Genomic DNA, 12838 nt, shown 5'->3' with positions numbered 1-12838 from the left:
CTACTCGTGTATATATATTTTTATTGATTTCAGAGAGGAAGGGAGAGGGAGAGAGAGGTAGACACTTCAGTGATGAGAGAATCATCATCAGTAGGTTGCCTCCTGCACATCCCCTACTGGGGATGGAGCCCACAACCTGGGCATATGCCCTCATGGGGAATCGAACCCTAACCTCCTGGTTCCTAGGTTGATGCTCAGCCACTGAGCACACCGGCTGGGCCGTCCACCTTTTTGCTGCTTCCCCGTTTGGTCTGTGATCATCTGCTGCCCAGGAAGCTGGGCCGACCCGTCTCTGGTGGAGGAACCAGGGCTGAGCTGGGCCGGGCCGGGCAGCCGTGCACAGCTGGGCGGGATCTTCTGAGGCTTTCATTTCTCACTGGCATCAGCACATCCCTTCGCGGGGCCCGTGTTTTGACACCCTCCCCCTCCCCTGTAAGTGAACCTCCGCACCCACGGGGCCATCGCGCCCCGTCTCCCACCGCCAGCCTGCAGGTCACGGTGGGGAGAGACACCGAGCCCCTGGCTCTGCGGACGTCGGCCGTTCTTGCTCTGCCGTGTGAGTGTGTAAGAGGACGCCACTCCTACGTGCCCGGAGAGAACACCTCTTTGCAGCTGGCCAGCCTGAGCCGGTCCTCCCCACCCACCCCGATGGCGGCTCCTCCAGCAGCGCCTGCCTCGGCGTCGCCGTCATCCCGGCCGCGCTGTGATTCATGCGTGTCAGCGGCTGCTCCGCGGGGTGGGTCTGCTAAGCCATATTGTTTGTGGATTGTTTGTTTGTCTTCCGTTGTCAACAGCACAGCCCACACGAACGAGCCAGACTCTCCATCTGAGGCGCTCGGGCGGCTCTCCGCTGGCGCTTCCTGCGCTGAAAACATCTGCTTCTCCCCACGCGGAGCCGAGCTGCGTGTCTGGGACACGCGGCGTTCTTCCTGGGGTTTCCGGCGAGCTCTTAACTGCCCGGCCCTGTGAGCTCTGCAGCCGGCCTTCTCTCCCGGCAGGGAGGGGCCCGGCGGTGGGGCCCGGCGGTGGGGCTTGGCGCTTCGGGGTCAGAGCTTGCCCTGGAATGCAAGGGTTAGGTAAACAGTGGTAGACACAGGTCCTGTCTCGGGTCACCCCAATCGTCAGCCAAAGAGAAATGCTGACCTCCAATGACCGTGGGAAGGTCGCAGCTGGCAAGCACACCCAGCCCATCTCCGGGGTTCCAGCGGGTCCCCACGAGAAGAGCGGGTCCGGGGTGGGGAGTTCAGCTCTGAGCAGAGTCTCCCTTTGTGCCAACGGGCTGGTAGGTAACAGCTGTGGCCCCTTCGCAGAGGAGCGGCCGCCTCAGGACAGGCCCTCCAGCTCCGACGTGCTCCCACACCCCGCATCCGCACTCGATGTCTCTTCACGGGGAGGGTAAGCACGTGGGCAGCCGCGGGCGGCTAAGCTGTGCCCACCGTGGCCCCGGGATCCCGCAGGGACGCAGGAGCAGGAGGTGAGGTGAGGTCGCCGGTCCCTAAGGGGCCACGCACTCCGTGAACGGGTCGGCCGTGGCCCACAGACATCCCAGTTGTCTGTTTTCGCTCGCACGTGGGTACGTGTTCTTCCGCAGCCTGAGGGTGAAGGAACCTCAGCCAAGCTGGGCCTCCAGAGGGGCCGTTCCGTTCCATCCAAAGACGATTCCCAGCCAGGACGGCAGGGAATGGCCTGGCTCAGCCGTGTGCCCGGCCCCCCACGCGCGGTGCTGCCCGGCGGGCAGACGGAACACGGGGTGCCCGCCGGTCGTGGGCGCGGGAGATGCGGGCACTTGGAAAGGAGCACTGTGATTGGGGGAAACACGTGGCCGGGGGGGGGGGGGGGCTCCAGGGAAAGTGTTTTCTCGAAAAGCAGGGTGTCATTTTCTCTCTCCTTCTGGCAACTCCGTGGAGCCATCCCGTCTTACCTCCCCTGGGGGGCCGGGCGGCAGGTGCCGCAGCCGGAACAGGCCCCCTGCCGTTACGATGACTGAATGAAAAGCGGCAGCAGCTAAGGCTCAGGTGCCCCCACGTCCCCGCTGGCTCTGCGGACTTCACTGGGCGGATGGACAGACGGCCTGGCCGCTGAGCGCGTCTCCTCGGACGTGAGGGAGGCCGCCGCGTGAGGCCGGGCTGGGAGGAGGCGTCGGTTCGCTCTCCGCTTGGCACGTTCCAAAGGAGCCGTGCTCACTGCGCACACTTATAGCACAAAGGGAGCACCCGAACCCGGGCTCCGCGTGACTCCGCGGAACCGGCCGGTGGAAGGCTGGCCTCGCCAGGACAAGCCGCAGGGCCGCCCCCTCCCCCGCCCCAGGTGGCGCCACCAGAAGCCTGCTGCCATGTGGGTTTTGTTTTTAAAAAGTCCAATTCGCTCTCGATGCGTCTTTGCCGGCTGAACTCGTCACCGAGCAAACTCACCGGAGCGTTCACGTGGCTCCGAGGAAGCGGGGAAGCAGCCAGCCGCCCCCTGCGCTGCTCCGACCCAGCGGCTGCCGGCCTGCGGGCGCCGGGGTGCGTGTGGGTGCGGGGGGGGTGTGTGTGGGTGGGAGGGGGGGTGCGTGTGGGCGCCGAGGGGGGGGTGCGTGTGGGCGCGGGGGGTGCGTGTGGGCGCCGGGGGTGCGTGTGGGCGCCGGGGGTGCGTGTGGGCGCCGGGGGTGCGTGTGGGCGCGGAGGGGGTGTGTGTGTGGGCGCAGAGGGGGGGTGCGTGTGGGCGCCGGGGGTGCGTGTGGGCGCTGGTGGGGTGCGTGTGGGCACCAGGGGCAGGTGAACGGGGACGCTTGGACAAGCATCCCGATTCTTAACTGCATTTTCCCGGGCGCCTCTCTCCGGAGCCGCAGCCCGGAAGCCGGAGGGTTCGCCGCCCTCCCATGCCCCAGGGAACTGGGGGAGCACTGACTTCTCCAGGCTCCTCACGTGAAGTTGGTTCTTATTTTTTAAAAGTACGTTTTTATTGATTTCAGAGAGGAAGGGAGAGGGAGAGAGAGACACATCAATGATGAGAGAGAATCATTAATGGGCTGCCTCCTGCACGCCCCCCACTGGGGATCGAGCCCGAAACCTGGGCCTGTGCCCTGACCGGGAATCGGACCGTGACCTCCTGGTTCATAGGTCAACGCTCACCCCCTGAGCCCCGCCGGCCGGGCTGGTCACATGAATTTAGAGAGAGAGCCACATCTCCCTCTGCGCCGCCCCGCCCCGCCCCAGCTGACCCTGGAAAACTCGGAGACCTGGAACCTGAACCTCGGGGTTCAAGAAACCGGCTGGCACAGCTCGCTGCCGAGAAAGCAGCGTCTGCACATCCTGCTGACGGTTTAAGCATCCCCCTCCCCCCCCCCCCCCCCCCCCCAGCCCCTCCACACAAACAGGGCTCGGGGAAAACCACCAGCGAGCCAGTGAGAGTTGGTTGTAAACCTTTGTTGTTGACAGTTTGACAGATGTCCCTTCCCCGCTTCACCCCTCCCGCCCGCCCGCCCCCGCCAGGCCCTCACCCCCCACTGTCCGTGGCCGCGGGCCAGGCATGTGTGCATGAAGGTCTTTGGTTGATCACCTCCCATCCACCCTTCCCCCCACCCCCCCCCCCCCCCCCCCCCCCCGTCCCTCGGAGACCCCGCCCTCTACCCCACGCCTCCGCGTCTCGGGTCCGCCCGTTCACCCGTTCACTGCGTTCGTAAGGTCCCACGAGGAGTGGGGTCCTGGGACACTCGTCCCCCTCTGACCGGCGTCGTTCGCTCGGCAGCATCCTGTCCAGGTGAGTTTTCATAACGACGCTGACCACTGCGGCCCGGCCAGCTTCCCGGCCCGGGCCACGGCGGGCGGGTCTCGCTGACGCCCGCAGACTGGGTGGCACTGGCATCGCCAAGCAGCTGAGAGTGGGGAGCACCCGCGGGTTTGAAAACGAGCCCCCTTTACCCTGTCACAGTCCCGCGTGGAGGGGATTCATTCTGTGACCTCCAGGAGCGACCCCCATTATGCCAGGTCCCCTTGGGCCCGGGGCAGGGGGGTGAATAAGGAAGCCTCGGGTCTCTGGCCCAGCTTCGTCTTCCCGTGAGAAAGGGGGTCACGCCACAGTGGTTCCGGCAGCCAGGCGGACCCCGGCGACCCCGCCCCGCCCCGGCTGGGCTCCCTGCGCAGGCGCCACGGTGAGTAACGGCCGGGCCCTCCGCGGGCCCTTCCACGGAAAACATTATGCGGGAAAGTAATGAGCACTGAATCATGCTGCTCGCTCGGGGCCGGAATTAGCGCCTAAATCACAGCGACAGTGGGCAGGGGCCGTGGAGTGAGACGCGGCCGCGGCTGAATGTCAATGGGGAGCCCGGGCCTTCGGGGGGGGGGGGGGACGTGGAGAAGGGACACGGGGCCTGGCGCTCCCGCTCCGGCCGAGGCGATGTATCGGAGCCGAAGGGGCTTGTCTGAAGGGTTCCGAGTTCTCTTCCAAGAGCAGATGACCATCTGGTTCCGGAGCCAGTGGCACGGGGAGGGCGGGGGGACGATGCGGGGAGGGCAGGGCCAGGACTCTGTCCGTGCGGGCAGCCCAGCGTCACACCCTCCGGGCAGGGGCGGGCGGGGCGGGCGGGCCGGTCCTCTGAGCGCGGGCAGCCTCAGGCTTGTCTCCGGGGTCGGCTGTGGGGCCGTGTGCCCGGGAGACACGGGAGAGCCAGCCTTGCCAGCCGGGTGCCCTCGGCCTGGGCTGCAGCGGGGACACGGGCTGCCCTCCTGGCCCTGCCTGTCCCGGGGGTGGAGGCTCCCTCACAAACGTCACCTCATCTTGTCTCGCCGAAGATGGTGGTGCTTCAGTCCTCCTCTCGGGGCTCCTGTGCGGTACCTCCGGCTTCTGCCCCCCAAGGGCGCGGCTCCAGGCGGGCACCCTTCCCCACGTTGGCATTCACCCGCGGCGTCATGCCATCACACACGCACGCGGCCCGGGATGCTCAGCCCCCGTGGCCCAGTCCCAGCGGGTGTCCGAGAACGTTCCCTCTAGACCCGTGGTCGGCAAACTGCGGCTCGCGAGCCACATGCGGCTCTTTGGCCCCTTGAGTGTGGCTCTTCCACAAAATACCACGGCCTGGGCGAGTCTATTTTGAAGAAGTGGCATTAGAAGAAGTTTAAGTTTAAAAAATCTGGCTCTCAAAAGAAATTTCAATCGTTGTGCTGTTGATATTTGGCTCTGTGGACTGATGAGTTTGCCGACCACTGGGCTAGACCGAGCATTGCAATAGACAGGCCGTCCACGCTGCATAAGAAACCGCCCGAAACATAGTGCCTTAAAGCAAAAATGTGTTTCCGCTTTTATTCCTCCCTCTTCGGGGCGTGGTCTGGGCTCAGCTGGGCGGTTGTCCCTCCAGCCGCTCACCTGGCTGCTTCCGGTGGCGGCGGGAGCTGGAGTCCCCTGAGGGCTCCATCACTGGTGCCTGAGTCTGAGCCCCATGGTCAGACACCTGCGGCTCCTCGGGTCTCTCCCTCTCTCCCTCTCCCTGGTCCCCCTCCAGCTTCCGTTTCCTCATTATGTTGTCAAATCCAAAGGAGCAGGGACACACTTGGCCAATATCAGCTGCTGTAGTGCCGGTCGTCATGGTTGTCAAGGAGACGTGGGAGCTGCGGGAAGCCTTTGGATGCTTCTCGGCTCCCATTGGAATACAGGGCAGCCCTCGCCTGCAGATTCCCAGGGGAGACCACGGCCAGCGGGAGGAAGTCATGTGGACGGAGATTCAGATGCAACTTCTATCAAACGAGTTCAGAGACGGAGGAAAAGGAAGCTTTTCCGAAAGATCGAGTGTTTTGTGGGAGAACTGAGGATGAGAACAAGTTTGGGGCCAGGTGTGGGGGTGCAGGAGGCGGGAGGCGGGAAAGAAGAGTGGGCCAAGGAAAGGGAATAGTATGTGGGGAGATCAGAGAGGAGTAAAGCATCATGGGAGATTACTGTCGCTCTCTAAGCGCCCAGGGGACAGCATGTGGCGGGCACCGGCATGCTTATCACCGAGAGGCATTCTGGTGTGTATGGTATCACCAGCCTTCTCCTAGTCTCTCATTTATTTTTATTTTTTAATATAACTTTTTATTGATTTCAGAGAGGAAGGGAGAGGGAGGGAGAGATAGGAACATCACTGATGAGAGAGAATCATTGATGGGCTGCCTCCTGCACACCCCCTTATTGGGGATCAAGCCTGCAACCCAGACATATGCCCTTGACAGGGATCCAACCTGGGACCCTTTAGTCTGCAGGCCGATGCTCTATCCACTGAGCCAAATCAGCCAGGGCTCCTAGGTCTCTCAGTTAGAAAGACAGTACTGAACTGATGAGGGCCTGTCCCCGTAAGGCTTCAAGCAAAATGGAGAGAAAGGAGTAGATTGAAAAAAATCTTTGAGGACTCACTGGCATGCCTTGAAATTGGAATTGATTTTTAAAAGGAGACAGATGATTACGTTAATGTTTAAAGATGACCACGATTGGGAGCTGTGCAGACACAGGGGGAACGGGAGGAACAGCTGATGGAAGGGAGCGATAAGGGGTCCACTCTGGCGCGTGATGACTCGGAGATAACGGCGGGCAGGGACTGGCCTCTGGGTAATTAGCGATGCCAGGCCACATCCTGAGCGAAAGGCTGCGCTGGGTTCACTGACTCCAAAGTCAACATAAAGATAAATATCTGCTCCCGCCAATCCAAAGTAAATAGCAGCAGATCTATACTCCCGTCACAGGCAGCCAGAACGCTGGGTAAAATATATGAAACGTTGGAGGACTGGGACTGTAGAACCGTGATCTGTGAGAGAACGAACAGATGGGGCGATTGCTTTCTTCTGGGAGGTGCCTTCTGGACTGGGCGGGGGAGGGGGACCAGAGAGGGCAGCAGCAGTCTCATGGGGGGAAGGGAGAGATGGGAGTTTGGGGATACTGAGGTTGCCATGGGTAGAGCTCCTTCACTACAGAGGAGGGAGTCATGTAGGGAAAACAGAGCTCCAGAAATCTGCCGGAGGGCCTCGGAAGGCTGTTGCTAAATGCAAGGCAGCATAAGGCAAAGCTCCATAAGGTTGGGTAAAGAACCGGCAAGGAGCTGAAGGCAAACAGTTCCTGAAATCCATGCGGGAGTCCTGGGATTCTGAGTTCTGATCAGCCAGCGTGGAGAGATATTGCTTAACACCTGTGACACTCGGGACAGACCCCGAAGGGTTATGCCTTATGAGTAGGGCCAAATTGCTATGATTCAAGGGTATTCTAGACTTGTCCTATACAATTTTTTTTTTTTTAAGTTTCAAAAGGATCAAATCGATTCACAAGTAATTGCAGCCAGAACAAAACTCGATGTATTCTAAAGGATAACGAATTGCAGACACTCAACAATGTAACATGCAAAATGTCTAGCATCCAATAAACAATTACTGTACATGTGAAGATGCAGGATAATATGATCAATTATAAGGAGAAAATGTATTAATAGAAACAGACCCAGAAATCACAGAGAGGATGACATTAACAGCCAAGATCCTTAAAACCATAATTATAAGTATGCTCTAGGGTATGAAAGGGAAGTCCAAAAATAAAGAGAAAAATAAAAGATAGAAAAATACCAAACGGAACTTCTAAAATTGATAAATGAAATGTCTGAAATGAAAAATTCCCTGGGTCAGCTTACCATTGGATTAAATGCTTCAGAAGAAAAGATAAGTGAACTTGAAGATATACAATAGAAACCATCCAATTCAAATATTAACCTTTTAAAAAGGCTGAACAAAAAAATATACAGTTTTAGTGACCCACAGGACAAAAACCAAGCAGCAGGATAACACATGTACAATTGGAGTCCCAGAAGAAGAAGAGGAAAGGGGTCAGAAAAATATTTGACAAAATAATGACTTTGTGTGATGCACGTAAAACAGTGCTTAGGTGGAATCTATGTCTTCGCATGCTAATATCAAGGAAAAAAAATCAAGTTGTAAGACTAGTGATCCAATTATTCCACATTAAGAATCTAGGAAAAGAAAGAAAGAAAGGAAGAAGAAAGAAAAAGAAAGAAAGAAAGAAAGAAAGAAAGAAAGAAAGAAAAAGAAAGAGAGAGAGAAAGAGAAAGAGAGAGAGAGAAAGAAAGAGAAAGAAGAAAACTAAACCACAAGTAAGAGTGAGGAAATAAAAATGAGGGTGGAAATCAAGGAACTGGAATATTAGCAAACACTAGGGAAAAAAATCAATGAAATGAAAACCTGATTTTTTAAAAAACACCCTTAAAATCCTAAACTCCAGCTAGATGAATTAAAAAACAGGTAAGCACCACGTCAGAATGAAAATGAAAGTGGGACCTAGATCCTCCGGAGAACAAAGGGCAGGAAGGGGACAGAGGAACAACCTTCTATGAATAAGTCCAGCAACTTAGATACAGTGAGCAAGGTGCAAACTCTAACGCTGACACAAGAGAAGGAGAGATCTGGATGGCTCTGTGCCTCGCCGAGCAACGGAATTCACACCTGAGAACACCCCACAGTGGGTTTAGAAGTGGGTGGCGTCACCCTGGAGGACACCAGACCTGAAGAAATCCCGCCAGTCCACCCAACCGCCAGTTCACAAACTGGAAGAAGAAGTACCCCCAGCTCATGGGTGAGTTGAGAACCAAAAAATATATATTACACCCAACAAAACACAACAGGCTGAAAGGCGGTACGGGAGGCAGAGAGGGCGTGGGGCGATGAGCGGTGGTGGAAGGAGACTGGACTTCGGCTGGTGAACCTGGACACCGGAAATCCATACCATGCGAGTCACCGATGTCACCCCAATAAATTCAGTAAAAAAATTGTTTAATAAAATATACAGCCGACCAATATCCCTCATTAACACATATAAAAGATCTTTAACATAATTCCACCAAATAACATCCAGGTATAGATGTAAAAAAGGATAATACTGGCTGGAATGTGATGTCGTTTAATATAAAAGGGAGAAATATGATCATGTCAATGGATGAAGAGAAAGCATTTGACAAAAATCAATGCTGATCATGTTAAAAAACTCTCAGCAAAGTAGGAATAGAAGGAAAGAGCCTCACTGATGAAGAGCATCCAGAAATCAAAACCCAAAAAATCAAAACAAAATTTATTGCTGGAATCACACAATGATGAAAAGTCCACATACTTACAGCCATTCGGCAAGAGTGGCCATTCTCAGCATTCCTATTTACTACTCAACTGTGTCCTGGCCAGGGAGGGAGGCACATGAATGAAATAAAGAGCGTGCTAATGGGACAGAAAACAGTAACTCTGTCTTCATTCACCGATGACATGATTATGTCTGTAAAACATCCAGAAGAACCTCCCAAAAGCATTGCTAAATTTATCCATTTCTCTGAAGACAAAGTCAACATACAAAAATCAATCTTATCGCTATATATAGCAATAAACAGATGAAAACTTAAAATTAAAAATAACATCACTTACCATAGCAGCAAAAGAGGAAAATACTTAAGGATATATATTAATTCAGTATAGTTATATACACCTAACATTCTATATGCTATATGAAATTGGTACATATTTGGGGATATATGTGTGCTTATATATATATGTACTCATATACAGGCAAGAAGCGTACACTAGAAAATTACCAAACATTGTTGAAAGACATGAAAAACCTTCATAAATGGAGAGAAACATCTTGTTCGACGGCTGGAGGACTCACTATTAACATGTTAATTCTCCCCAAGTTGATCTACAGATTTAATGTAATCCCAATCAAAATCCAAGCAGACTGCTTTTTTGGGGGGCGGGGGGGATTGACAACTGATCCTAAACTTTATCTGAATAGGAAAAAACACATCCTGGAACTAGTCCCTTAGTCCATTTGGGCCGTTTAAACAACAGAAATTTATTGATTGATCACAGTTTTGGGGGCTGGAAACTTTAAGTGCACGTGTGTGTGGCAGGGGTGTGGGTATTGGGGAGCGGGAAGGAGAGAGATTGAGAAGGGGGGCGAGAGAGGGAGAGAGAGAGGGGGCCTCTCTCATAACAACCTCATCTAAACATAACTCTCAAAGGCCACACTCCAAAGCCCACCATTGCGATTGGTTATGGCCGTGGTCGGCAAACTGTGGCTCACGAGCCACATGCGGCTCTTTGGCCCCTTGCGTGTGGCTCTTCCACAAAATACCACGGCCTGGGCGAGTCTATGTTGAAGAAGCGGTGTTAGAAGAAGTTTAAGTTTAAAAAATTTGGCTCTCAAAAGAAATTTCAATCGTTGTGCTGTTGATGTTTGGCTCTGTTGACTAAGGAGTTTGCCGACCACTGGGTTAGGGTTTCAACATATGAATTGGGGGTGGGGGGCGGTTCGTCTGCAAAAGTGAATGCACAACAAACAGCCACGTGGGAGACTCCCTCCCTCTGCTCTCAGCACTTCCTAGCAGCCACGGCGACCAGGCCAGCGTGGCGGAGCCACGGGACACCCAGGAGCCGGAGGGACAGGCTGCTCCGGAACGGGTGGCGCTCACGTGGCCATCAGCCTCATGGGAGCGCCCAGGCGGTTTAATGGGGACGTGGCGGCCCGAATGGTGTGCCAGCCGCGAGCACCCCGTGCAGAGCGGTTAGCTTCGAAGTTCACCTCGCTCCTCCTCCAGGAGGAACCTCGGAGGGAGCACCGGCGGAGCGGTAGAGGCTCAAAGGATAAGCTTTCGGAGTAAAATATGAGGAGGATCGTCATGGTCGCGAGGCAAGCAAAGATGCCCTCGGGCACAGAGAGGACAAAGCGGAAAAGGAAATCACCAATGGCACTTCAGCACTGAAAACGTCAGCTTTACACACACACACACACACACACACACACACGACACTACTGAGAAAACAAAGTTAAACCACAGAGCGGGAGAAAAATCTACAATATATATATTCCTGACAAAGAACTTGTATCCAGAATACGCAAAAAAAAAAAAAAAAGGAAAAGAAAGAAAAGCCACTTGATTTTTAAATAATGGGCTAAATACTTGGACAGATGTGTCACGAACGCAGCTACAATGGCCCATAAGCTCCTGAAAAAGTCATCAGAAAATGCCAATGGAAACGTGTAGCCTGAGATACCACTCTATGCCCGGGGGATGGCTCAGCTCACAGGGAGCATCCCCAGTGTCCACAGGACGCGGGTCAGCGGGAGCATGGCCGTCTGCAGCCGAGCCCTTGGGAAACAGCTGGCCAGGTGCCCCCCGGGGCAGGTAACCCTACCCCCCCGCCCCCACAGCAGCCAGCGGCCCCCGCCCCGCTTTTGCCCAGACGGAATGAGGACACACCGCACGGGACTTACTCACGGACGTTCCCAGCAGCTTGGTCAAAGCAGCCCGAATGGGAAAGACCAGGGGGCCACCCAGGTGCCTGGGAGAAAGCACGGGGGGCTGCCCCCCGGAGGAGGAGTCACCCCAAAGGCTGGAGGACCGACAGGCACGGGGTGCGGGGCAGGCCGCCCTGGCGGGGCCTTCCACGTGGGCGTGTGGATTCTTGGGCGCTCAAGGCCGTCCACCCTGTGGCGCCAGAGAAACGTCCCTCTCCTTGGAAGAGGTCACCCTGGGGCCGTGCCCACGATACGTGTTGTCCTTGAACTAAATGTGACGACCTGTCACAGCGCAGCGCGACCGCCTAATCCCTCCGTGGTCCCGCCATGACCTCCCCCTCGGGAGCCCCCGCAGCCTGACCTCATGCTTAGCTCAGAACGTCATAGGTCCCTCGCTTCTGCCTCCGACCCTCTCATGGAGCTGGGGTTCCCGTGTGCATGTGTGCGTGGCATTACATGTAGCTGTTTCCTCTTGCTAATCTGGCTCCTGTGAAGGTAATGGTGGGACCCCCGGAGGAACCTGGAAGGGTAGAGGGAAATGCGCTTCTCCCCCACTACACGGAAATGTGGAGGAGGCAAGCAAGGCAAACGGGAGACACGGCACGCAGAGGAAATTCCAGAAGATTCTGGAGTGAGTCAGGACAGGAGAGCTGAGCACCTGGTCTGAAGGCTCAGCAGTGTCCGTGTGAGAAACGGTCAAACCCGTAGAGAATGGTTGTGAGTTTATTTGAGCCAAACTGACGACGAATTACCGGGAAGCAAAACCCCCGCCGATGGGCAGCATGCCCCGAGCGGCAGTTCACACCTGGGTTTACACGTGGCCATCAGGGGAGGACGTGTAGGTGGGTCACGTGAAGGCCCTTGGTGGTAGGTCAGGGGGCGGGAGAAAGCTAAGCCGAGACCTCTGGGATTGGACGAAGCCTATAATGACAGACACCTGCTTCCTGTACGCAGGTGGGCACAGGGTGTCCACAGTCAACAGTGAACACTTGGTAACCACCGCCGTGCGGGGGTCTGTGGTCTCCGCTCTGGTGCGTGGCTGTGTTTTGCGGGGTCCGGATGCAAAAGACAACGGACCGGCTCAGGTAAGATACAGGCGGACCAGCCTCGGCCCTGGCCGCCGGCCATTAGTGCTCTCAGTGAACGAGTGTTCATTTCAGACCGCGCTGTGCGGTGACTTTATGGCCCCGAGTTGGCAAGGCCGACACGCAGGCCCCCCTGAGCCTGTGGGTTAGCAGCACCCCTTTCTGCCCGCAGTGGCCAGGACAGGCCAAGATGGAGGCAGAGGCAGGTGGCCAACCCAGACAGCGCAGAGATGGGACGAGGAACCCCACAGATCACCTCCCCAGAAAGCCCCGTCCTGCCTGGCGGGGGCGGGGGGGGGGGCTCTCCGGGCCCCACAGCTGCCCAGGCTCTGCCTCCCTGTTTATCCACCAGAGTCAGGGGGGGCAGCACAGGCCCCGAAGCAGCAGGAATCCCGGCTGCAGGTGCCCAGAGCCCGCGCCCGCCGGGGAGAAGGCGAAGGGGTTACTCTGAGAGGCGTGGAGGGTGGAAG

The sequence above is a fragment of the Eptesicus fuscus genome, chromosome 9 (assembly GCF_027574615.1).
Source record: "Eptesicus fuscus isolate TK198812 chromosome 9, DD_ASM_mEF_20220401, whole genome shotgun sequence".
Classification (NCBI taxonomy): Eukaryota; Metazoa; Chordata; class Mammalia; order Chiroptera; family Vespertilionidae; genus Eptesicus; species Eptesicus fuscus.
This window is presented reverse-complemented; position numbering follows the sequence as displayed.